General features: G+C 37.3%; 3 pseudogenes; all 3 read left to right on the top strand.

The window, feature by feature from the left end:
- Positions 1-1,511: 1,511 nt before the first annotated feature.
- On the top strand, positions 1,512-2,462 carry LOC143641196 (olfactory receptor 10A3-like; annotated as a pseudogene).
- A 10,111-nt stretch (positions 2,463-12,573) lies between these two features.
- On the top strand, positions 12,574-13,554 carry LOC143641195 (olfactory receptor 10A3-like; annotated as a pseudogene).
- A 4,791-nt stretch (positions 13,555-18,345) lies between these two features.
- Positions 18,346-24,773, top strand: LOC143641194 (olfactory receptor 10A3-like; annotated as a pseudogene).
- Positions 24,774-26,060: the final 1,287 nt, after the last annotated feature.

Raw genomic sequence — 26,060 nt, 5'->3', positions numbered from 1 at the left:
ACAGTGGGCTCCATCTAGTCCCATTGCCATCAGGGACCTCTGACTTGAGCAAGTGTGTCCTGCCCGGTGCCTTTTTTCCTCCCACTTACCAGCCCTTCCACCCACAGCATCCAGTGACTATGGTTGTCCTCTCCAGCTCCCCATCCACATGTAATCTTTCTCTTATTTAAATTGTCTAAAGCCCTTGTTATTACTTGCTATTTGTTTTCCAATTGTGCTCTGTACTGGCTTCGCTTTTAGACACTATTTTTTAGAGTTTAATTTTCCTAATATATTCCATTTATTTCTTTAAAGTTATTATTTTAACATGTGTAATGAGCTGGGGATTGTTGGGGGCATTGTGTAGATACTAAAATGCAAACAAAAGCTTTGCTTCAGGGATTATACTGTTGTGGGAATGATATTTGTATAAATGTGTATATAATGTCAATTGATAAAAATGGAAAAATACATGGCAATATGTGAGGGTTGTAGAGCTAGAGAGTTTGGGGGCTTAATGGGGTACTATTTTATGTAGCTTAGTGGTGAAGATCATAGGTATTTTAGGTAGTGTGCTTAGGTTTCTATTGAGATTTGGTCTATACTGAATTGCTTATATTGCAGAGTTTAGAAAATGGTAGGTCCATCAGAGCTTGTTGAATAATTAATGAGTCCATGAGGTGCTTGATGAGACTGGAGAAGGAAAGAGAGAGAAAGAGTGGGAAAGAGTGGAAACTTTGAAATTGTAGCCTCAGAATGACCAAAAAGTGGGCTTGTCCTTAAATCATAATGGTCACAAGGATGAGTCTTGGATCTTTGGGGCTAAAAATTTCACATCCCAGTAAATCCCAATAGATTTGGCCAGACATTAATAAGAAGTTAATAAGCCCAAAACCAATTTACATGGTCTAGAGGTGTTACCTGAGACAGGTGCATTTAAAATACAACCCTCCCTGAGTATTCCTGTGGAATATTGTCAAACATCAATGTCACACAAAGTTCTATTTGTCTTGATGCAATGAATATTTAAGTAGATTTACATAAAATTCACTCTTATGAATTACTGTAAAAAATTTGGATTAGCTTTTTCCTATTTGTCTACTTTATCACATTTTATTTTCTGTAGTCTTCATTGTTATATTTACAACAATTGAATAAAGAGAAGGATATCTGTGGTAATATGGGATTAGAACTTGTGTTAGAAAATATTTATATACTTTAAAGGTATGTTTACCTAAAAAGTACATAGCATACAAGTTGTGATAGAAACTTGATAGCATTTTGAATTTTAAGAGCAGATTTTTAAGAATTGTTCACTTTTACTTTATATTTGACAGATTGAGTAATATTGTTAATCTTAGTATTTTGCCATTCTCCAAGTGTTCCAACGTAAGGTTTTTGGAACATGGGTTCCTCTTTTCATCCTCTGCCAGAATTTCCATGCTGAATGCAGGCTGCTACTCCTAGCCTCTGGACTGTGACTTTATTCTTTGATCATGTCTACAGAAACAATATAGGGCTTTTGTACTGCAATGAAAACACAAAATCAAAGCTCTGTGGTTGAATTCATCCTCTTGGGCTTCTCTGATTCTCCTAAACTCCAAGAGCAGATCTTTGGTGTTTTCTTGGTAATTTATTTGGTTACCCTGATGGGAAATGCCATCATCATAGCTGCCATCTTGCTGGACCAGACCCTACACATCCCCATGTACCTGTTCCTGCAGAATTTATCTGTGGTGGAAGTGAGTTTCAGTGCGGCCATCATGCCTGAAATGCTAGTGATCTTGACCACGGACCAAACTACAATTTTTTTTGTGGGTTGTTTTGCACAGATGTATTTCATTCTTCTTTTTGGGGGGGACTGAGTGTTTTCTCCTGGGGGCAATGGCTTATGACTGTTTTACTGCCATCTGCCATCCTCTGACCTACCCCATGATTATGAACAAAAGGGTGTTTGTGAAATTAGTAATGTTCTCATGGATCTCAGGGACCATGGTGGCTACTGTGCAGACCACATGGGTATTCAGTTTTCCCTTTTGTGACTCCAATGAAATTAATCATATATCTTGTGAAACCCCAGCAGTGCTGGAACTGGTATGTGCAGATACCTTCTTGTTTGAAATCTATGCCTTCACAGGCACCATTTTGATTGTTTTGGTTCCTTTCTTGTTGATACTCTTGTCTTACCTTGGAATTCTCTTTGCCATCCTGAAGATACCATCAACAACTGGACGCAAAAGGCCTTTTCCACCTGTGCCTCTCATGTCACATCAGTCACCCTCTTCTATGGCACACCCAGTATGACTTATTTACAGCCCAAATCCAGCTACTCACCAGTAACAAAGAAAGTGTTGTCATTGGTTTACACATTGCTCACACCCCTGCTGAATCCACTAATCTACAGCCTGCGAAACAATGAGATGAAATGGGCTTTGGTGAAATTATGGTGGAGAGCGGTGGTTTTACACAGTTTGACTTGTTGAGAAGCCATGTGAGATTTGCTCATTCCTCAAGAAAACTCTATTTGAACTTAATAAATGATGAAAACAGATTCCATTTCTTGATATTAATGTTTACAGTGTTGAATTCCTTGAGTTTGAAATGTATCAGGAGATTCTTCCCTTTTAATATATGGTGTTGTCATTGTTTTTAAGGGATACTAAGTTTCCTTACCACATGATACAACATTCTAGTCATGCATTTCCCTATTATTAGCATCCAGGTCATTATCAGACTAATGTGATTAAGATGATGCTTCAATAAATATCTAGTTCAATAGGTTTCTATGTATCAATGCTTTTATTTTGATGTGGTCATTTCCTCAAAGTCATTCTGTTAGAATGAATGTTATTTACACTTTGTGTGTGTGTGTGTGTGTGTGTGTGTGTGTGTTGGTTGAAATCTTATAGAAGTCCTTGCATATGCTAAGCATGTGCTCAATCACTGTGCCACATGCCCTGCACTTTTTAATATATTTTAATTGCTATTGTAGAGTTACTTCCTTGTATTCTTGTAACCAGTTCAAACTGACCTGAAGGCTCACTGAGATTCAGTAACAGCTGTAGCCTCAAGAGACCAATCAATAGTGTGTGTGATTTTTTTTCTGGATAGAAAATCTTTTCAATGAATCAGAAAATGAATTACTATTTTGAAGCTCAAATGAACTCACTTCTCACAGTGGGATATACCAAAATTATATTTCTCTTGGTGTTTTTTACATATATTTACAAAATGATGCATATATTTTCTGGATACTCATGTGGCAATATTAAGTATTGTTTTCACTTATGATCATTATTTCGGAGTACTTTGAATTTTCCTTCATAGGTCAAATTGCCCTCAAATTTATCTGTGAACAATAAATGATTTTTTACAATTTATTTTGGGAAAATAATATGATTAATGAATTATTACTATTTTCTATGGCCCTTACATCATATGACTTATGGTGTGAACTTTTCAGGGGTAATATTTTCACAGGTGTAAAATGTGGAAGTTTCATTCTTTGATGTTTTTCTATTCTCAGAGAATAGTAAGGTACCTGTTTACCTGTATCACATGTGTTTTCACACACACCATACTATTCTCTAAGATTATTCTTTTACCCTGAAGTAGTGTTTCTTAATTCCTGCTCCAGGAATGGTAATAAAGGTGTAAAAGATTATTCCATTGTTAAAAGACTGTTTTTAAGTTTATCAGTACTTCTGCCAAAGGTGAAAATTGGAGGTATAAAATGAATTGGATTTGCAGTAAAATAATTTTATCTGAAGATACACACAAGTTTGAATCACATTTGAATGCTATCCAATGTTCTTTTCATGAGGGCATTTGATTGACATTAGCAAATTCTTTCATTGTATTTTTGTGACCTAAAGTTTCCTCATTGTTTATATATAGAGAGTGATCAAATACTGCCTTTGAGGAAATAAAATATTCAAATGCCCAAATCTGAGTACAATGCACAACTTAAAAATACATGATTTTATTTTAATCTTTATTCTTTTTTTCATTTTTTTCACTCTATACTGAATTAATATGTTTATATTATGAGTGAATCAATACTTTGAGGAAAATACAGCTAACAGGAAGATCTCTTTCAGTCAGGAGATAATTTCTTCCTTTCTGATGGTTAAAAAAAACTCCATTGTGTATATATACCCCATTTTCTTTATCTGTTATCTATTGATAGACACCTAGCCTGGTTATAAATTTTGCTATTGTGAATTGTGCTGTTATAAACATGGGAAGGCATGTATCTAAAATATGCTGTCTGTAATTCTTTTGGATAGATACCAAGAAGTGGTATAGCTGGATATTACAGTAGTTACCTGTTTAGTTTTTGGAGGAACCTCCATACTGATTTCCATAGTGCCTGTACTAATTTACTTTTCCCACCAACAGTGGATAACAGTTCCTTTTCCTCACATCTTTGCAAACATTGTTATTTCTGTTGAGATGGAATCTCAGCATAGCTTTGATTTGCATTTCCCTTATGTGTAAAGATATTGAACACTTTTCATACAATTGCCATTTATTCTTCTCTGGAGGAGTGTCTGTTAGGTTCATTTGCCCACTTACTGAATTGGTTACTTGTTTGAATGGTGTTGAGTCTCTTGAGTTCTTTGCATAGTCTGGATATTAATCCTTTGTCAGGAGAGTTGGCAAAGATTTTTTCCTCCCATTCTGAAGGTTTCTTTTCCTGCTGTTGTTTCCTTTGTTGTGTAACTTTTTAGTTTGGTGTCATTCCTTTTCTTGCATCGTGGCATTACTTCCTGAGCTCTAGGAGTCCTTGTTGCCTGCACCTATAGGTTAGAGTCTCTCCTATGCCCTCTTCTAGCAGTTGCGTGACTTCTGGTCTTATTCCTAGGTCATTGATCCAATTTGAATTGATTTATGTAGGGTGAGAAAGAGGGATCCAGATTGAACCTTTTACATGTGGATATTGTTTTTCAAGCACCATTTTTTATAAAGGCTTATCATTTCTTCAACATAGGTTTTCGGCAATTGTGTCAAGAATCAGATGAGTTTTTTAAAAAAGGAATACAATGAGTGAAGCTATATGGGCTTACTTGTCTCTTCTTCTATATAAATTTGACAGAAGGACTTATTTTATGTTTCTACTCTTAATACCAACCATTAACTAATTTAACATTAACTTGAATTTTCCTCCAATTCTGAAGGTTAGTTAACTAACCTTCATTAACTTGAATCTCATGCCAGTTATTGAGATGTGTTCTTGAAATCACTTTCTGCTGGTTTTGAAGTTGACATACACAAGAAAGTGAACTTTAAAATGTAAATCTGTAATAACTCTCCATTTAAAGATTTTCATTGGTGTTTAGTGTCCACTCATACACTTGCTTATGTTTTCTGATGACAATTCTGCTTTGAATTGAGTCACCTCTGTCTGGCCTGGAGCTGTCAAGTCATGCCTTTTTAGCTATCTGGTATGTTTGTTTTTGCTGTTTCAGCTGGATAATTCTTGCTGTTTCTTCAGATCTCCTTAAAATGTCATCTGCTGAAGGTGGTATTCCATGATCTGCTCTCAACTACCTATTTCCTGTTATCTCTGAAACCTGGACCTTACTCCATACCCTTTTATCTTAATTTTATTATATGAAGCAGAATACACTTTTCTTTTCCCTAAATATACCTTGTATGGTTGCTGGGATAATAAACAGAGGTAGTTTCCATGTGATAGAAGGTGGGGAAGGTGAAGGCCCCATTAGCCGAGCAGGATAAAGTGCAGGTGTAAGCCTGAATTTACTATTAGTATATAGTTAGTATTTATGGCACAAAAACCTGCTTTTTAAAAAAAAATTCATTCTGATTGCAGACCACTTTCCTCACATCTAGAGTTTTACCTGTCCCCACCCATCCTTAACAGTGGGAAATGGAGGAGAACAGTAGAAGAAAGAAACAGCACGTAAGTTTTGATGTGGAATTTGTAGTCCTATATTTATAAGTGCCTTTTTAAATAGCATGTACAGTTTGTAGATCAAAACACTCCCTCTGGTCCTTGTAGGACACTTATATCTTGAGTCTTTCTCAAGCATTTAAATGTGATCTGTGTAATGCTGGAAGTTTCATTTGATAAGTAGACAGTGAAGTCACTGATAACAGTGACTAAAAGAATCTGTCCACCACTGGGTCCCACCTGCCTAACACAGTGCCTGAGAGAGAGTTTGTACGTATCAAATACTTTCTCCATGAATAAGAAGAGAGCAGACTGAGTCAAGATGTTAGCTTCATATGCTGGACCGGTAGTCAGTGATGGGTATGATCCAATTGCAGTGGTATCAACCTAAGAGAGGAGGCTGACGCCTAAAGGTCAGTTTTCCGATGAAGGGTAAGAACCATATGTTGAATTGGACAACCTACCAGGCACGGTCCTTAAGCCACATTAACCTCACTCCCCCACTGGCACCAAGGCCAAATTTGGGGGCCAACAGAGGTGAGGCAAAGAACCTCACCCCCCCCCCCACTGGTGCATAGACCTATCCACAAGTATGGCTGTATGCTGGACCGGCAGTCAGTGACGGGTATGATCCAGTTGCAGTGGTATCAACCTAAGACAGGAGGCTGACACCTAAAGGTCAGTTTTCCAATGACGGGTAAGAACCATATGTTGAACTGGACAACCTACCAGGCACGGTCCTTAAGCCACATTACTTGTTGTTTAATTAATCAGAAGGGGGGAGATGCTGGGAGCCATCAGCCAAATAGGCATGACAATTTCCTTGCCAGCATACCCCCATGTTTCTTTAGTGGAAGGACTCATGGAAATAGGACATTTTGCAGCTACATTGCATGTAAGGTGACCTTGCTCAAGGACCAGGGCAGATCGTGTTTAGGGTGTTCCCGGTAATAGGAGATTAGGGTGTTCCCCATTTAGAATAGGGTGTATCCTGCTGCCTGAGTTCCTCTTGAGTTCTTAGGGTCAGACGGTATTTTTGGGAGACAGAAGCCCAGTGGCGTGGTGGATTTCTGCAGAGAACGTGGATATCCCCAGAACGTGTTTGTAGAAGGCCGGTGTGAGATTGGGAATGAAGAATTGCTATTTGAATCTACAAGCTGTGTGGAGGCTCATGATTTGTGCCCAGCCAGAGACTGCAGCAGATCAGGGTCTGGCATAGTCACAGAAATAATCAAGGAGAACCGGTAACAGAGCAGTCCTCAGGAGGAAGCCCTTCCAGTGCTTCACAGCTGAGGGCTAGTGGGTGGCAGGGTTTGTTTCCTCAGCTGCCTTCCTGAGTGTCCCTGTGTTGATTCAGCCCTCTGGACATGGGAGTCTCCATAAAGAGGTCTGACAGTCACATGCAAAGATACAGGGTATCTCTTGGGACACTGGTGTGGCCAAGTAAAGCAGATATTCCATTTCTTGTGACGTGAAATATGATGTGTTTATCATGGAGTTTCCATATCTCAGAGTTAAGAGCAAGTTCTGGGTATTAGAGATCCTCTGATGTTTGATCCTCCTGTAATATACTCACCAAGTAATTTTTTCAAACTTCTTGAACTCCTCTTGGGAGGAACTTGTATTCCTGAGGTAGCCCAGTTCACCTTTCCATGATGGGTGATGTGGCAGCTTGAGATGGAGGGGCAGCTTGAGAATTCTCTTAGAGTTGGAAGTTGGGTTGTTGTTCACAGTTTCTAGATGACTCCTCAATTTACAAGCAATCACACATGTGAGTTCAGAAGAGCATCAACTTTTGTGTAAAAAAAAGATACATATATATTTCTTTCTCTGTTTCTTGATTTGTTGTTCCAGCTTTCATAACTTGATAGCTTTTGTTAATGATACACTTGTACATCCCAATTTGGCTTGTATGATTGTTTGGGCTGTTGCAATTTGCATTTTGGTGGTAGCTGTGTGTGTGTTTATTGATTACTGTACATCACTTACTCTTCAAAGAAGATGCTATGGGGTTAAATTCGGAGGAAAATTGCATTGCCCCATAAGTGGTTTATTGGAAAAATGGGGATCATGTGTTTTTCAGCACTTAATATCTTGGCTGCATTTTATTGTGCATCACAATTGTGAGGAAAAAGAAAACATTGAACCGTTAAGACTATAACAATCATGTCTAGTGGGAAATTAGTGAAGAAAATTCTGATTAACTCTCAACATAATCTTGGTTTAATTCATATGGAATCTTCAATATTCAGATTATCATGACTACTTTAAACATGATATGAATAAAATTAATTGTGTGATATTATTTAAGATTAGGTATACATATTCTGCTTCATTAAGGGATGTGTGGAATATTTGTGTCTGTTATTTGGGGATAGATCATTCATGCTTCTAGTCATGAACTATCTTCACTATTCTTTTGGTTTATGATGGTTAAACTAGATCAAATTTATTTTTGTTGAGTCTTTATTACATAATAAAATTGATATAAACATTCAAATTATGCACTGGTGTTATTTGCATTCATACAGAATTGAATAATTTTGTGTTTAAAAAATTACAAAGTGAAATGAGATCACATTAATTCTAGCATGGTTCTAAGTATGTGTATGGTTGTAGTCCTATACTGCCTACTCAATAGTCTGTGATGTATTTTTGAAGAGATAGTGAAGTGAAGGGGTTTTGGTAAATGGTGACCCTGTAGTTTGGGCCAAGGGATAACCTTCTTCTCTGCTGCTATGACCACTTTGTTCTTATGGGCAGCATGCCAGCAAGGGAGTAGCTGCTGAGAGAGGCTGGTTAAAATCAATAACTGAGTCTCTACTACATGGTTGAATGTTAACCTGGGATGCCAGGACCTTCACACTCTATATCCACTCAGTATGTTTTAACCCTTGGCCTTGTGGCTGGCAAATTTCCTGTCTTTTCTTGTAGGACCAAGTCAATAAACTCTCCATTATCTTGTGGCATTACCAACCTCCTCATCCACACCCTCGTATTCAGTTCCATGACTTCCCCCTGTCCTTTTTGGTACAGGCTGACCAGATCATGCAGGTCTTTATGGGTGTAGTTCCTTTGTTCTTTAGTCCCCCTCAGTGTTTCCCTAGCTGTGCAAAGCTGTGATGGAGCCCTTTTTATAGGCCTGGCATAAAGAAGATAAGATGAATGCAGTACCCTTCTATTTTCTGCATACCTGATGACACAACTATGCTATTGTCTTCCTGCTCTTAACTGTAAGAGGTTGGTTACTGTTGCAATGTCAGAATGGTCAGAGATGTCTTAGCAAACAAAATATTTGTGGGCATCCAATCAACATTTTCATACCATGCATCAAGGCCTTAGATTTTTTTCCAGCTCTAGCTTCATGCTTGATTAAAAAGTCAATTTTCTCTGAAAATACTGATTAGAGAACTCTGCAATTGATATCATGTCCCCTTCACTGTTCACTTTACGCTGAGCCAAGAGTCCCTGATTCTCATATATACCCTGTGGGATTAATAATAATGCTTTTCTTTTACATAGAAAGTAATAGAAGCAGAGAAGTTCAGTGGTGTGCTCCAAGTCTAGATCTTTTGACTCTAAGTTAAGAAGCTCTATGTATGAAATAAACTGTAATGACACTTTTTCTCAAAAATGTCAGTGACTCTGTATTTCTTCTGGAAAATATGAAAGTTCAGGGCTCAGGAGCATCCAGACTTAAATCTCAGAGGCTTCAATCCTGTTGCCTTTACTTAATTCCCACCATTGCCCAAATTGTGCATTCTGTCCAGCTGAATCTTCACCTGCCACCTACATTTGCTCACACCTCCCCCAACTCCTCCCTTCTTTCCCTGTTTACAACATTCATTCACCCTCTGATTTCACAAAACTCCTACTAGGAGATGTCACATTGGTGTTGAGTCTCATGTGTACAAGGCCTTCAATCCCTGTGGACACATGGAGGACTGGCACTCCATGTGTGTTCTCTTGAGCTTTCTTCCTTGAGGGACCAGGTTCAAGTCTCTGTAGCTCTCCTACAAAATATGAGAAGGTCTGTGGGAAGCATTCCAAGTTCTCTCTGGAGGGATTCTCTGGGGCGCATGATTCTATGTCATGGGAGGTAAAAAAATCAGTGCACTCAATCACTAAATTGCACTTATTAACAGGTGCCTTTTGACCAGTGGTGAGAGTGAAGATAAAGTAGCATGCAAGTGACAGAGTCAGAGTCAATAGCTAAGACAGTGCAGCTTCTGCTCATGTGTCTGTTAGTGGTTTTTTAACTGAGAGTTCTCAATGAAGGCTGGTGATATTTCTGTCTCAGTGTTCAGGAATGAGTGGGCATGGCTGAAATATTTGAAGGCGACTTTCTGGTTTGATGCTTCAGTTACTTTTTTGTTTGTTTCAAAAGAAAAGTGCAGCTCATAACAACAGTCATAAAAACTTTGTATAAAGTAATGAGCAAATGAAAAGAGGGAGCAGCATTTGTGGTCAATTGTGACCACATCACAGTTTTGTTGCTGCTCTTTATTAGTTATGTTTTGTTTGTAGTCGACACATAGAAATTCCACATATTCATGATATACACTGTGTAATACCAATACATCCACACAATCTTTATTCATCTGCTAAACTTAATAGGCATTTCTATAACCTCAGAGGTTTATGTTTTTTTGTGTGGTAACAGTTAAAATTCTTTCTAGTAAGTATATTGAATTGTGCAATTAGGTTTTGTTACCCATATTTTACTATGTTATTAAATATAATTTTATTCCAAACATAATTTAGATCAGTTTACAAATTTTTCCTTTGTTTTAAAATACTACTCTAAATTTTTACATTTTAGAACCCATCCAATCCTAATATTTGCAACTGAGTACACATTTTGCTTATGATGATGATTATTATTAGTATTTGTATTTTGCCATTAGAAATGAGTTTTGATTATTTGGTCCTACACAGTGTATTTTACTAATTTTAAGAGAGTTTTTGCTGTTAAAAGACAAATAACTGTCATGGTTTATACAGACTTTTGATAATATGACTATGGTCCAACTCAGGAATAAAGCAATTTGCCTTCTGCTGTCGCTCATGCCCTATAGAGCTGCACTGAAGACACCATATACCGTCAGCTCGCTGGGATACTCTGTCCTGCTGGCTTCCTCATCTTCCTGCTGAATATCCCCTAGTTTTCAGAACATCATAGAAGACACAGTGGGCTCCATTCTAGTCCCATTGCCATCAGGGACCTTTGACTTGAACGTGTCCTGCCCTGTGTCTTTTTCCCACCCCCTGCCCCTTCCACCCACAGCATCCTGTGACTGTGGTTGTCCTCTCCAGTTCCCCATCCACATGTAATCGTTCCCTCATTTAAATTGTCTAAAGCCCTTGTTATTACTTGCTATTTGTTTTCCAATTGTGTTCTGTACTGGCTTCACTTTGCTTTTGAGAATATTCTTTAGAGTCTAATTTTCCTAATATATTCCATTTATTTCTTTAAAATTATTGATTTAACGTGAGTAATGAGCTGGGGATTGTTGGAGGCATTGGGTAGATACTAAAATGCAAACCAAATCTTTGCCTCAGGGATTATACTGTTGTAGGGATGATATTTGTATAAATGTATATGTAATGTCAATTGATAAAAATGAAAAATACACAGCAATATGTAAGGGGTAGAGTAGAGAGTTGGGGGAATAATGGGTTCTATTTTATGTAGCTTACTCATGAGGGTCAAGGTTATTTTAGGTAGTGTGCTTAGGTTTCTGTTGAGATTGTGTCTGCACCAAATTCCTTATATTTCAGAGTCTAGAAAATGGTAGATCCATCAGAGCTTGTTGAATAATTAATGAATCCATGGTGCTTGATGAGGAGACTGGGAAAGGAAAGAGAAGAAAGAGTGGGAGAGAGTGGAAACTTTGAAATTGCAGCTCCAGAATGACCAAAAAGTGGGCTTGTCCTTACATCATCATGGTCACAAGGATGAGTCTTGGATCTCTGGGGCTAAAAATTTTATATCCCAATAAATTCCAACAGAATTAGCCAGACATTAATAAGAAGTTAATAAGCCCCAAACCAATTCACATAGTCTAGAGGTGTTACCTGAGACAGGTGCATTTAAAATACAACCCTCTCTGAGTATCCTGTGGAACGTTGTCACCCTTCAATGTCACACAAAGTTCTAGTATTCTTGAATATAAAGAATATTTAAGTAAATTTACATAAAATTCACTATTCCTGAATTATTATCAAAAGTTGGCATTAGCTTTTTCCATTTATCTGCTTTATTTTCTGTAGTCTTCATTGTTATATTTACAAATATTGAGGAAATGAGAGACGTGTGGTAATATGAGATTAGAACCAGTGTTAGAAAATACGTATATTTCTTTAGGGTATGTTTACTTTAAAACTGCATAGTGTACAACTAACAATAGAATCTTGATAGAATTTTGCATTTTTAAGATCAAATATCTAAGAATTTTTTATTTTTACTTTTATGTTTGATAAGATTTACTAATATTATTAATCTTTGTATTTTCCCATTCATCAAATGTTTCAATGTAAGTTTTGGAAGATGGGTTCCTCTTTTCATCCTATGCCAGAATTTCCATGGTGAATGCAGATTGCTTCTCTCAGTTATTGGACCATGACTTTATTCTTTGATTATGTCTGCAGAAACAATATAGGGCTCCAGTACTGCAATGAAAAGACAAAATCAAAGCTCTGTGGTTGAATTCATCCTCTTGGGCTTCTCCAAGACAAGATCTTTGGGGTTTTCCTGGTTATTTATCTGGTGACCCTGATGGGAAATGCCACCATCATAGGCGCCATCTTGCTGGAGCAGACTCTTCATATCCCCATGTACCTGTTCCTGCAGAATTGATCTGTAGTCGAAGTGAGTTTCAGTGCAACCATCATGCCTGAAATGTTCGTGGTCCTGTCCTTTGAGAGAACTACAATTTCTTATGTGGGCTGTTTGCACAGATGTATTTCATTCTTCTTTTTGGTGGAACCGAGTGTTTTCTCCTCGGGGCAGTGGCTTATGACTGATTTGCTGCCATCTGCTATCCTCTGACCTTCTGACCTACCCCATTATTATGAATAAGAGGGTGTTTTTGAAATTAGTCATGTTCTCATGGGTCTCTGGGATCATGGTGGCTACTCTGCAGACCACATGAGTATTTACTTTTCCCTTTTGTGGTCCCAATGAAATCAATCATCTGTTCTGTGAGACTCCCCCAGTGCTGGAACTTGTATGTGCAGATACCTCCTTGTTTGAAATCTATGCCTTCACAGGCACCATTTTGATTATATTGCTTCCTTTCTTGTTGATACTCTTGTCTTACCTTCGAATTCTCTTTGCCATCCTGAAGATGCCATCAACAACTGGGAGGCAGAAGGCCTTTTCCACCTGTGCCTCTCATATCACGTCAGTCACCCTCCTCTATGGCACAGCCAGTGTGACTTATTTACAACCCAAATCTAGCTACTCACCAGCTACCAAGAAACTGATATCATTGGCTTATCCCCTTATCTACAGCCTGGGAAACAATGAGATGAAAAGGGCTTTGGTGAAATTATGTCAGAGAGCGGTGGTTTTACACACAGTCATACTTGTTCAGAAGCTGTATGATATTTGCTCATTACTAAAGAGAACTACGTTTGAATTTTGTAAATGTTGATAACCTTACATTTTTTTTTGTAATAGTTCACATTGTTGAACTCCTTGAGTTTAAAAAATGTATCAGGAGATTCTTCTCTTTTACTACTGTGGTGTTGTTATTTGTTTTTCATAGATAAAGTTTCCATAGCACTTGATACAACAGTCTGTCTTGTCCTTCTCTATTATAGGCATTTAAGTTATTATCAGAGTATTGTGATTAAGATGATACTTCAATAAATATCTAATTCTATAGGTTTCTATGTATTGATGCTTTTATTTTGATGTGATCAATTCCGCAATGTCATTCTGATAGAACGAATGGTACACATACACGTGTATATGTGTGTGTGTGTGTGTGTGTGTGTGTGTGTGTGTGTGTGTGTGTTGGTTGAGATCCATCCCAAGGCCTTGCATATGCTAAGCATGGACTCAATCATTGTGCTCTACACCCTGCCCTTGTTTATATATTTTAATTGCTATTTTAGAGTTACTTCCCTGAATGTCGGTAGCCAGTTCAGACTGACCTGAAGGCTCACTGCGATTCACTAACAGTTATAGCCTTAAGAGTCCAACAAATAGTGTATGTGATTTATATTTCTTTAAAGATTTTTTTTTAAAGAGTTGGTAAGAAAATGAAGTATGTATTCAGGCTCAAATGGGTTCTACTTCATTATCTCTACCACACAGGAATAATCTAAAACTGTATATATATATTTGATGAATCTTTATTTTATTTATATGTGGTGCTGAGAATCATACCTAGTGCCGCATGTCTGCCAGGCAAGTGCTCTACCACTGAGTTAAAACCCTAGCCCCTCTCTTGGTATTTTTTACATATATCTTTTACATAGACTTGTGCAATGATGCATACATTTTCTGGATTCTCATGTGGCAATATTAAGTATTATTTTTACTCATAACCACTATTTTAGATTCTCTTTTGAATTTTTCTTTGTAGGTCAAAGTGTCCTCAAAGTGTTTATAAACAAGACATGATTTTTAAATTTTTTTATTGTGGGAACACAATATTATTAGTGAATTATGTCTAATTTCTGTGTTACTTGCATCACATTACTTATAGTGTGAATTTTTTAGAGGGAATAATTTAACTGGTGCAAAATCTGGAACATTTCATACTTTGTCCTATTCACTGTCCTATTTACTATTCCTGGAGAATAGTCAAGTACCAGATAAACAGTTACCTCATCATTCTCCTGGAGTAACACTGACATAGTGTTACTTAACTCCTGTGCCAGGGATGGCAATAAAATGTAAAAGACTATTCTCATTTGAAGTCATCATTCAGTGTGGGAAACCCATTTTTAAGTTTGTCAGTAGTTCTGCCAAAAGTAAAAAATAGAGGCTTAAAATGAATCAAATTTTCACTAAAAGAAATTTCATCAGAAGATTGACACCAGTTTGAACCCTATTTGAACATTGTCTCATATTCTTTTCATCAGAGCATTTGATTGGCATCAGCCAATTTTGTGTCCTAAAGTTTCCCGCGTATATAGACAGACTGATCAAATCCTCCCTTTGAGGGAATAAAATATTCAAATGTCAAAATCTAAGCACAATGCAAAACTTAAAATACATAACTTTATTCTTTTTCCATTTTTTCACTCATATACTGAGTTAATATGTTTACATTATGAGTGAATCAATCCTTTGAGGAAAATACAGTTAACTGGAAGATCTCTTGACTTTCAGTCACTGAAGTCAACCATTAGGTATTTCTCTGTCCCTGGTAAGAAATAGCAGTTGAACTCCCATGTTTTGATCACATACATGAGGATTCCAGAGACATACTGAATCTCCATTTAGTCATAATTTTGACAACAAACAGCTGGTCCAAAATGATCCATTTGTTTTGTTTATTTATTTATTTATTTTATTTATTTTTTTAAATTAATTTTTATTGTAGGTTGTTCAAAACATTACATAGTTCTTGATATATCATATTTCACACTTTGATTCAAGTGGGATATGAGCTCCCATTTTTACCCCATATACAGATTGCAGAATCACTTCAGTTGCACAACCATTGATTTACATATTGCCATTCTGGAGTCTGTTGTATTCTGTGCCTTTCCTATCCTCTACTATCCCCCCTCCCCCCTCCCCTCCCCTCTTCTCTCTCTAGAAATGAATTATTTATTTATTTTAAAATTAATCTCAACAATCTTGGGAAGTACAATAACGTTTCTATCATTTGTTTTGGGTGCATGTTAATAATACCAAATGGTGACTTTTATTGTGGCATATTAGTACATGTATATAACATGATTTGATCAATTTAATTCTCCAGTACCTCCCCTTACCCTCCACTCCTCCCTTCCTCTGAACCCCTTTCTCTTACCTTATTTAGCTCCCTTCTAGTTTCATGAGGTCCTTCCCTGTTTCTTTTTCCTCTCTTGCTTCCACATATGAGAGAAAGCATATAGCACTTTTCTTTTTGAGTCTGGATTATTTTTCTTAACCTAATCCTTTTCAATTCCATCCATTTTCTTTCAAATAACATAATCTCTTCCTTTCTCATGGTTGAATAAAACTCCATTATGTACATATACCCCATTTTCTTTATCCATTATCTGTTGACAGACACCTAGACTGATTCTACAATTTGGCTATTGTGAATTGTGCTGGTATAAACATGGGAAGGCATGTATCTAAAATATGCTGTCTGTAATTCTTTTGAATAGATACAAAGGCGTGGATATAATGGTAGTTCCCTGTTTAGTTTTTTGAAGAACTTTCATCCTGATTTCTATAGTGCCTGTACTAATTTATTTTTCTACCAACAGTGGATTTTCCCTCACACCTTTGCAAAAATTTATTGTTATTTTATTTAAGATGGAATTTCAACGTCGTTTTGGTTTTCATTCCCCTTATGTGTAAAGATGTTGAACATTTTTCATACAATTTCCATTTATACTTCTCTGGAGGAGGGTCAGTTAAGTTCATTTGCCCATTTACTGAATCAGTTACTTGTTTGTATGGTGTTGAGTCTTTTGAGTTCCTTATATATTCTGGAAATTAATCCTCTGTCAGGAGAGTTGGCAAAGATTTTTTCCTCCCATTCTGAAGGTTTCTCTTCCTACTGTTGTTTCCTTCGCTGTGTAACTTTTTTGTTTGGTGTCATTCCTTTTCTTGCGTATTGGCATTACTTCCTGAGCTCTAGGAGTCCTCTGGGGAAGTTGTTGCCTGCACCTATAGGTTAGAGTCTGTCCTATGTCCTCCTCTAGCAGTTGCATGACTTCTAGTCTTATTCCTAGGTCTTTGATCCAATTTGAATTGATTTGTGTAGAGTGAGAAAGAGGGATCCAGATTGAACCTTTTACATGTGGATATCCAGTTTTTCAAGCACCATTTATTAAAAAGGCTTATTGTTTCTTCAACATAGGTTTTGGGCAATTGTGTCAAGAATTAGAAGAGATTAAAAACAATCATCTGTGTGAATGGACACTAAACACCCATTACTAAACAAAATATTGAAACAGAGAGTCCTTTGAAGCTGGTTGGGCTTATCTCTGTCTTTTATTTTTGGTAACATTGAGATAAGGACTCTTTTTAAGTTTCTACTCTTAATACCAGTAATTCTGGCAACATTAACTTAAATCTCATGCCTTTTAGTGAGACCAATTCTGGAAATCCTGCTGTGTGGGTTTTGAAGTCGGCCTAAAATTTTCAAACACAATCAACACAAATAAGAAATAAGTGGATTTTGAAAACATAAATCTATAACAACTCTCTGTTTAAATACTTTGATAGGTGTTTAGTGTCCACTCACACATTGATTAATCTCTTCTAATGAAAAGTCAGCTTTTAGTTTGAGTCATCTCATTCTGACCTGAAGTTGTCAGTTAATATCTTCTTCTCCATCTGGAACGTTTGTCCCTTGATGTTTCAGCTGGATAATTCTTGCTGTTTCTTCAGATTTCCTTAAAATGTCATCTGCTGAAGATGGCCTTCCTTGATTTCCTCTCAACCACCCATTTCATGTTTTCTCTGAACTCCTGGACCTTACTCCATACCCTTTTATTTTAATTTTATTTTATGAAACATAATGCACTTTCCTTTTCCCTAAATGTACCTTGTAATGGTTGCTAGGACAATAAACAGAGGTATTTTCCATGTGATAGAAGGAAGGGAAAGTGTAGGCACTATTAGCTGAGCAGGATAAAGTCCAGGAATAAGCCTGAAATTTACTATTAATATATAGTTAGTATTCTTGGCACAAAATCTGCTTTTTTTTTTTAAATCTTCATTCTGATTGCAGGCCATTTTCCTTATGTCTAGAGTTTTACCTGTCCCCACTCTTGCTTAACCGTGGGAAGTGGAAGAGACAGTAGAAGAAGGAAACAGCACATAAGTTTTGATGTGGGATCTGCAGTCCCACATTTATAGCTGCCTTTTTGTAGATCAAAACACCACCCTTTGCCTTTATAGGACACTTATATCTTGAGTCTTTCTCAAGCATTTAAATGTGATCTGTGTAATGCTGGAAGGCCTCATTTGATAAGTAGACAGTGAAGTCACTGATAACAGTGACTAAAAAAAATCTGTCTACCACTGTGCCCCACCTGCCTAACACAGTGCCTGAGACAGAGTTTGTGCTTATCAATGCTTTCTTTCTTAATAAGAAAAGGGCAACTGATTTTTGGTTTCTAATGTGTTTCTCACGAGACAGTAAATTGAAGAGTTCTTGGTAAATGGTGACCATGTGGTTTGGGCTAAAGGATAACTTTCTTCTCTGTTGCTATGGCTGTTGCTATTATCCAGCTGAAACATCAAGGGACAAACATTCCAGATGGAGAAGAAGGTATGAATTGACAATATCAGGTCAGATTGCGGTGACTCAAACTAAAAGCTGACTTTTCATTAGAAGAGATTAGTGAATGTGTGAGTGGACACTAAACACCCATCAAAGTATTTAAACAGAGAGTTCTTATGGGCAGCATGCCAGCAAGGGGAGTAGCTGCTGAGAGAGGCTGGTTAAAATCAATAACTGAGTCTCTAGCTACATGGTTGAATGTTAACCTGGGATGCCAGGACCTTCACACTCTATATAAACTCAGTAGGTCTTAACCCTAGGCCTTGTGGCTGCCAGATTTTCTGTCTTTTCTTTCAGGACCAAGACAGTAAATTCTCCTTTATCTTGTAGCATTACCAACCTCCTCATCCACACCCTCATATTCAGTTCCATGACTTTCCCCCTGTCCTTATTGGTACAGGGTGACCAGATCATGCAGGTCTTTACGGGCGTAGTTCCTTTGTTGTTTAGTCCCCTTCAGTGTTTCTCTAACTGTGCAATGCTGTGATGGACCCCCTTTTTATAGGCTTGGCATAAAGGAGATAAGATGAGTGAGGTACCCTTCTAGTTCTCTCCAAACCCGATGGCACACCTATGCTATTGTCTTATTGCTCTCAATTGTAAGAGGTTGGTTACTGTTGCAGTGTCAGAATGGTCAGAGAAGTCTTAGAAAACAAAATCTTTGTAGGCATCCAACCAACATCCTCATACCATGTATCAAGGCCTTAGATTTTTTTCCAGCTCTAGCTCTATCTTTGATTAAATAGCCAAATTTCTCTGAATTTCAGGTACTGACTAGAGAACTCTGCAATTGATATCATGTCCCCTTCACTATTCTAGCCACTTTACACTGAGCCAAGAATCCCTGATCCTCATATATACCCTGTGAGATTAATAATAATGCTTTTCTTTTACATAGAAAGTAATAGAAGCAGAGAAATTCAGTGATGTGCTCCAGGTCCTATAAACCATCCAGAACTTTTGACTCCAAATCAGGAAGTTCTATGCCTGAAGTCAACAATATGTAATGACACTTTTTCTCAAAAATGTCAGTGACTCTGTATTTCTTCTGGAAAATATGCAAGTTCAGGGCTCAGGGATATCCAGACTTAAATCTCAGAGGCTTCAATCCTCTTGCCTTTACTTAATTCCCACCATTGCCCAAACTGTGCATTCTGTCCAGTGGAATTCTCCACCTGCCACCTGCTTTTGCTCACACCTCTGTGGACTCCTCCCTTCTTTCCCTGTTTACAACATTCATTCACCCTCTGATTTCACAAAACTCCTACTGGGAGACGTTGCATTAGAGTCGAGTCTCATGTGTAGGAGGCCTTCAATCCCTGTGGACGCATGGAGGGCTGGCGCTCCATGTGTGTTCTCTTGAGCTTTCTTCCCTGAGAGACCAGGTTCAAGTCTCTGTAGCTCTCATACAAAATATGAGAAGGTTTGTGGGAAGCATTCCAAGTTCTCTCCAAAGGGATTTTCTGGGACACATGAATCTATGTCATAGGAAGTCAAAAATCAGTGCACTGAATCAATAAATTGCATGTATGAACAGGGGTCTTTTGATCAGCGGTGAGAGTGCTGTTAAAGTAGCAGGCAAATGACAGTCAGAGTCAATGGGTAAGACAGTGCAGTATCTTTTTGTGTGTCTGTTAGTGGTTATTTTCATTGAGAGTTCTCAGTGAGGGCTGGTGATGCTGTTGAAGACATACTTCAGTGCTTAGGGCTCAGTAGGCAAAGCTGAAATGTTTGAAGCAGACTTATTGGTTTGATTATTCAGTTTCTTTTTTGTTTTTTTTTTAACAGAAAAGTGCAGATCATAATTGCAATCATGAAGACTTTGCATAAACTAATGAGCAAATAAAAAGCGGGAGTAGCATTTGTGGTCATTTGTGACCACAGAATAGGTTTTTTGTTGTTGTTCTTTATTATTTAAGTATATGTCTTGTTTGTAATTGACACATAGTAATTTCATATATTCATGATATATTCTGTGCCATTCCAATGCATACACACGATATTTATGATCAGATAAACTCAATTGGCATTTCTATAACCTCAGATGTTTCTCATTTCTTTGTGTGGGCACATTTAAAATCCTACTACATTTTTGAATTGTGCAATTAGCTGTTGTGAACCATAGTTATCTTACTCTATTTTTATACATATTTTAATCAAAAGATACTTTTAATTGGTATTACAAAGGTTTCCAATTTTTAAAACAATGCTCTAAATTTTGGAAATGTTAAAATCTATCCACTTCAAATATTTGGAACTAAGTCTGCATTTTGCTTATTATTATTATTACTGCCATTAAAAATGAGTTTTGATTATCTGGTCCTTCAGAGTATATTTTACAGTTTTTTAAGGGTTTTTGTTATTGAAAAAACATGTAAATTTTCGTGATTTGCACAGGCATTTGATTTGAATATGTGACTAAGGTCCAACTCAGGAAAAAGCAATTTGCCTTTTACTGTTGCTAATGCCCTACAGATCTGCACTTAGGATATCATTCATCTTCATCTCGCTGGGATCCTCTGTCCTGCTGGCTCTTTCAGCTACTTCCTGAATTTCATCTGGTTTTCAGAACATCACAGAAGATACAGTAGGCTCTATTCTAGTTGTATTGTCATCAAGGACCTTTGCCATGAGCACGTGTGTCCTGCTCTGTGCCTCCCTCCTCCCACCTACTGCCCCTTCCACTCATGGCATCCTGTGACTGTGGTTGTCATCTCCATTTTCCCATCCACATGTAATCTTTCCCTCATTTAAATTGTCTAAATCCCCCATTATTACTTGCCAGTTGGTTTTCAATTGTGCTGTGTACTGGTTTCACTTTGCTTTAACACTATTCTTTAGAGTCTAATTTTCCTAATATATTCCATTTATTTGTTTAAAATTATTGTTTTAAAATGTGTAATAAACTGGAGATTGTTGTGGTCATTGTTTAGATATCAAAGAAGCAAACAAAATCTTTGCCCCTGGGATTATACTGCTGTGGGAATGATTTGAATAAAAGTATACGTAATGTGACTTGGTAAAAATGGAAAAATACAGAGCATTGTATAAGGGGTAAAGATAGAGAGTTTTGGGACACTATTTTTTGTAGCTTACTGGTGAGGGTCACAGTTATTTTAGCTAGTGTGTTTAGGTTTCTGCTTATGATGCAGAGTATAGAAAATGGTAGGTCCATCAGAGCTTGTTGAATAATTAATGAGCCCATGAATCACTTGATGAGGAGATTGGTGTGAGAGAAGAGAGAGAGTGGGAGAGAGTGGAAACTTTGAAATTTCAACTCCAGATTGACCAAAAAGTGGGTTTGTCTTCAAATCATCATGGTCAGAAAGAATGATCTTGAATCTCTGGGGCTAAAAATTTCATATCCCAGTAAATCCCAAATAGAATTGGCCAGAAATCAATAAGCCTGAAGCCGATTCACATGGTCTAGTGTTGTTTTCTGAGAGAGGTGCATTTGAATACAACCTTCCCTGAGAATTCTTGTGGAATGTTGTCATTCTTAAATGTCACACAAAGTTTATTGGTTTTGAATCTAATGAATATTTACATAAATTTACATAAATTTCACTATTACCGAATTATTATAAAAATTTGGATTAGCTTTTTTCCATTTATCTACTTTTTTATACTATATTTCCTATCTTTCCATTTTTATATATACATAAGTTGAATAAAATGAAAAATACCTGTGGTAATAATATGGGATTAGAACCAGAGTTAGAAAATATCTATATTTACTTTAGGGTATGTTTAGTTTAAAACTACATAGTGTATATGTTGCACTGGAACTTGATAGCACTTTGCACTTTGAAGACCAAATTTCTAAATAAGATTCTTCAGGTTTCCTTTTATATTAGAAATAGTCACTAATGTTAGTATTTTGCCTTTCCCTAAATGTTTCAACCTCAGTTTTTTGGAAGATGTTTTCCTCGTTTCATCCTCTGCTAGAATTTCTATACAGAATTCAGGCTGCTATTCTCAGCCTTTGGAGTGTCACTTTATTCTTTGATTATGTCTGCAGAAACAAAATAGGGCTTCTGTACTGCAATCAAAAGACAAAATCAAAGCTCTGTTGTTGAATTCATCCTCTTGGGCTTCTCTGACTTTCCTGAACTCCAAGACGAGATCTTTGGGGTTTTCTTGGTTATTTATCTGGTGACCCTGATGGGAAATGCCATCATCACAGCCGCCATCTTGCTGGACGAGACTCTCCACATCCCCATGTACCAGTTCCTGCAGAACTTATCTGTGGTAGAAGTGAGTTTCAGTGCAACCATCATGCCTGAAATGCTGGTGGTCCTGACTATTGAGAAAACTACAATTTCTTTTGTGGGATGTTTTGCACAGATGTATTTCATCCTTCTTATTGGTGCGAATGAATGTTTTCTCCTAGGGGCAATGGCTTATGACTGATTTGCTGCCATCTGCCATCCTCTGACCTACCCCATGATTATGAACAAGAGGGTGTTTTTTTTTAAATTAATTTTTATTGTTGGTTGTTCAAAACATTACATAGTTCTTGATATATCATATTTCACACTTTGATTCAAGTGGGATATGAACTCCCATTTTTACCCCGTATACAGATTGCAGAATCACATCAGTTGCACAACCATTGATTTACATATTGCCATTCTGGTGTCTGTTGTATTCTGCTGCCTTTCCTATCCTCTACTATCCCCCCTCCCCCCTCCCCTCCCCTCTTCTCTCTCTACCCGCTCTACTGTAATTCATTTCTCCCCCTTATATTTTTCCCCCTTTCCCCTCACTTCCTCTTGTATGTAATTTTGTATACCCCTGAGGGTCTCCTTCCATTTCCATGCAATTTCCCTTCTCTCTCCCTTTCCCTTTCACCTCTCATCCCTGTTTAATGTTAATTTTCTTCTCATGCTCTTCGTCCCTACTCTGTTCTTATTTACTCTCCTTATATCAAAGAAGACATTTGGCATTTGTTTTTAAGGGATTGGCTAGCTTCACTTAGCATAATCTGCTCTAATGCCATCCATTTCCCTCCAAATTCTATGATTTTGTCATTTTTTAATGCAGAGTAATACTCCATTGTGTATAAATGCCACATTTTTTTTTATCCATTCATCTATTGAAGGGCATCTAGGTTGGTTCCACAGTCTTGCTATTGTGAATTGTGCTGCTATGAACATGGATGTAGCAGTGTCCCTAAAGTGTGCTCTTTTTAGGTCTTTAGGGAATAGACCGAGTAGGGGAATAGCTGGATCAAATGGTGGTTCCATTCCGAGCTTTCCAAGAAATCTCCATACTGCTTTCCAAATTGGCCGCACCAATTTGCAGTCCCACCAGCAATGTACAAGAGTACCCTTTTCCCCACATCCTCGCCAGCACTTGTTGTTGTTTGACTTCCTAATGGCTGCCAATCTTACTGGAGTGAGATGGTATCTTAGGGTGGTTTTGATTTGCATTTCTCTGTCTGCTAGAGATGGTGAGCATTTTTTCATATACTTGTTGATTGATTGTATGTCCTCCTCTGAGAAATTTCTGTTCAGGTCCTTGGCCCATTTGTTGATTGGGTTATTTGTTATCTTATTGTCTAATTTTTTTAGTTCTTTGTATATTCTGGATATTAGGGCTCTGTCTGAAGTGTGAGGAGTAAAGATTTGTTCCCAGGACGTAGGCTCCCTATTTACCTCTATTATTGTTTCTTTTGCTGAGAAAAAATTTTTTAGTTTGAGTAAGTCCCATTTGTTGATTCTAGTTATTAACACTTGTGCTATGGGTGTCCTATTGAAGAATTTGGAGCCCGACTCCACAGTATGTAGATCATAGCCAACTTTTTCTTCTATCAGACGCCATGTCTCTGATTTGATATCAAGTTCCTTGATCCACTTTGAGTTGAGGGTGTTTTTGAAATTAGTCATGTTCTCATGGGTCTCAGGGATAATGGTGGATATTCTGCAGACCTCATGGGTATTCAGTTTTCCCTTTTGTGGCCCTAATGTAATTAATCATATATCTTGTGAAACCCCAGCAGTGCTGGAACTGGTATGTGCAAATCTGAGAGAATTTCCTTGTTTGAAATCTATGCCTTCAAAGGCACCATTTTGATTATATTGCTTCCTTTCTTGTTGATACTCTTGTCTTATCTTAGAATTCTCTTTGCCATCCTGAAGATGCCATCAACTGGGAGGCAAAAGTCCTTTTCCACCTGTGCCTCTCATGTCACATCAGTCATCCTCTTCTATGGCACAGCCAGTATGACTTATTTACAGCCCAAATCCAGCTACTCACCAGTAACCAAGAAACTGATGTCTTTGGCTTACACATTGCTCACACCCCTGCTGAATCCCCTTATCTACAGCCTGCGAAACCATGAGATGAAAAGGGCTTTGGTGAAATTATGGCAGAGAGCGGTGGTTTTACACACAGTTTGACTTGTTGAGAAGCTATATATTTGCTTATTACTCAACAGAACTCTGTTTGAATTTGATAAATGATGAAAACAGATGCCATTTTTTGATATTAATGAGTTCACATTGTTGTATTCCTTGAGTTTGAAATGCATCAGGAGATTCTTCTCTTTTAATACTGTAGTGTTGTCATCTGTTTTGAAGAGATACTAAGTTTCCTTAGCACATGAAACAACAGTCTAGTCATGCATTTCCCTGTTATGAGCATCCAGGTTATTATCAGACTATTGTAACTAAGATTATGCTTCAATAAATATCTAGTTCAATCGGTTTCTATGTATTGATGCTTGTATTTTGATATGGCCATTTCCTCAAAGGTCATTCTGGTAGAATGAATGATATTTACACATAAACATGTGTGTGTGTGTGTGTGTCTGTGTGTGTGTGTGTGTGTGTGTGTGTGCTGGTTGAGATCCAACTGGAAGCCTTGCATATGCTAAGCATGTGCACAACCACTGTTCTCTACACCCTTCCCTTGTTTATATATTCTAATTGTTATTGTAGAGTTACTTCTTTAAATGCTTTTAACTAATTCTGACTGACCTGAAGGCTCACTGAAATTCACTAACAGCTATAACCTCAAGAGACCAACAGATAGTGGGTGTGATTTTTTTTTTTCTGGAGAGAAAAATCTTTTCAAGGAGTCAGTAAGAAAATGAATTATTGTTTACAGGATGAAATGAGTTCTACTTCATGGACTCATACTGGGATCATCCAAAACTGTATTTCTCTTGGTATTTATATATTTATGCAACAATGCATATATTTTCTGGATTCTCATGTGGTAATATTAAGTATTGTTTTCACTTGTGGCCACTACTTTAGAGACTTTTTTCATATCTTCCTTTTTAGGACAAAATGCCCTCAAATTGTTTATAAAGAGTTTTGTTTTGCTTTTTAGTTGTGACAGACCTTTATTTTATTTATTTATATGCAGTGCTAAGAACCGAACCCAGTGCCTCACACATGTCAGGCTACTGCTGGGTCATAGCTCTAGCTCCAGCAGGTGGTTTTTTATTATGTATTTTGGGAAAATAATATGATTCATGAGTTATGCCTATTTTCTAGAGTCCTTGCATTTCCTGACTTACAGTGTGAACTTTTCAGAGAGAATAATTTCACAGGTGCAAAATCTGGAACATTTCATACTTTGTCCTAATGTTCTGTATATATAGAGATAGATATACAGATATATATCTAGATATAAAAAACAGGCATTGAACCCAGGGGCACTTAATCACTGAGCACCAG

Source organism: Callospermophilus lateralis, chromosome 2, assembly GCF_048772815.1.
Source record: "Callospermophilus lateralis isolate mCalLat2 chromosome 2, mCalLat2.hap1, whole genome shotgun sequence".
Classification (NCBI taxonomy): domain Eukaryota; kingdom Metazoa; phylum Chordata; class Mammalia; order Rodentia; family Sciuridae; genus Callospermophilus; species Callospermophilus lateralis.
The sequence above is the reverse complement of the archived record's forward strand: the minus strand, read 5'-3'. Positions and strand labels throughout refer to the sequence as shown.